The following is a 1,725-nucleotide window of genomic DNA, read 5'->3' as shown; positions in this document are numbered from 1 at the left end:
ACAGGACGAGAAGACACCTGAGAACTAACTTTACAGCTCTGCCCACCAAGGTCAAAGAATAAATCTTGTTATGAGCCATGCTCCTAGTCAGTGTAAACGTAATGGATTATAATGAATTTTTTTGCTAAATGTGAAATAAATATGTCATACAATGCCCATGTACATAAAGTAGTTTATTTCCCCTCTTTAGGATCCTAGAAGGGAAGGTTCAAAGTATGTTAATAAGCTTCTGGGTTATATTTTAAAATGAACAGAGGATGAAGGTCAACAATGATGCATCATTACTTAAAATACCTTAATCTACTCAGGTAAGGTGTGGGCCAGGCATTTAAAAACTACTGGACTTTGACAACTCCAAAGAAAAACCAGAAAGTCCAGTTATACAGCTAGGGTCACAATCATGCAGGTAAGTGATGCAAAGAGCTATTTTGAAATAACATTTACACCTAAGGAGTCCCAGTAAAGATAAGAAATATTGGTATTTATTCTTTAAGTTATAGGATTTGTTTCTGGCTATTTTTTAACTATTCTGTTCATGACATACTTATGCTAAAATAGAAATTAAAGAAGCTGGGGGTATAACTCAGTGGTAGATTGGGTGATTAGCAAGTCAGAAGCTCTGGGTTCAATCACCAACATCCTTCACCACCATCACCACCCCCACCAACCCCAAATTGAAGAATACAGTCGCTCCTCCCTGTGACACCACACTCTCGCTCAGGCCTGCTAGCAAGATGGGCAATTGTCATGGGCTTTATTGGCCAAGAAGCTCCCCAGTCACTGAGGAGACCACAAGTGGCATAATAAGCAATAGAAGAGGCACATTTGGGCACAGCCCTGAAGGCCAGCTCTCTTGGAGGTGTTTCCCATGTAAAGGAAATTGGGAAGGAAAAAGTATGTGTGAAGCGTTTCAAACAGCCAAATTCTGGTGTCTGGGAGTGTGTGGGGTTCTGGCTAATTAAGAAGGACAAGAAAATCACAGCTGTGGTGCTTAATGCTGCGCGCTTGAACTTTATTGAGGAAAACAGTAGTGCTCTAGATGCTGGATTTGGTAGCAAAGGTCATGCGGTTGGTGACATTCCTGGAGTCTGCTTAAGGTCGTTAAAGTAGCCAGTGTCTCCTTCGGCCCATAAAAAAGCAGGAAGGAAAGACCAAGATCACAAATTTTGATGATGAAAACACAACAGCAATAAATTTTCATATTTAAAAAAAAAGAATATAGACATTTCACATTTGTCACCGTATCATTTACTGATTTCTTATAAGGCTTTGGCTATAAACCACATACCTGCACCCAAAGTTTAGTTCCTTGGAGGTGAATGCAATGTTTGAGGTCCACATTTCTAAAAATAAGAGCATACTTTTTAAGCGAATTCCTTTAATAGAATTTTAATAGACCTGGAGTTTATGTTACATCAGCACTGCCCCATTCACTGAAATTTTATTTGGGATACTCATAATGGTCTTTTGGACTTTCTTTTTCTTTTTTTTTTTTGTTTTTGGAGATACTGAGGATCGATCCCAGAGCCTCTGCAAGCTAGACAAAAACACTGCACTGTGCTACATCTCCCACCCTCTTTATGTTATTTTGAGACAGGGTCTCACTAAATTGCTGAGACTGGCCTTTAACTCAAACTTGAGATCCTCCTGCCTCTGCCTTCCAAGTATCTTGGATTATAGGTGTGCACCACCACATCCAGCTGGACTGCATTTTTTTTAACATCA

The 1,725-nt window shown here is 39.7% G+C and overlaps 1 pseudogene; it reads left to right on the top strand.

The window, feature by feature from the left end:
- The first annotated feature begins 734 nt into the window (after positions 1-734).
- On the top strand, positions 735-1,193 carry LOC106146416 (annotated as a pseudogene).
- The last annotated feature ends 532 nt before the right edge of the window (positions 1,194-1,725 follow it).

Source organism: Chinchilla lanigera, unplaced genomic scaffold (assembly GCF_000276665.1).
Source record: "Chinchilla lanigera isolate Chin_1 unplaced genomic scaffold, ChiLan1.0 scaffold00005, whole genome shotgun sequence".
Classification (NCBI taxonomy): domain Eukaryota; kingdom Metazoa; phylum Chordata; class Mammalia; order Rodentia; family Chinchillidae; genus Chinchilla; species Chinchilla lanigera.
Note: the sequence above shows the minus strand (reverse complement) of the source record. Positions and strands in the feature narration are given on the sequence as shown.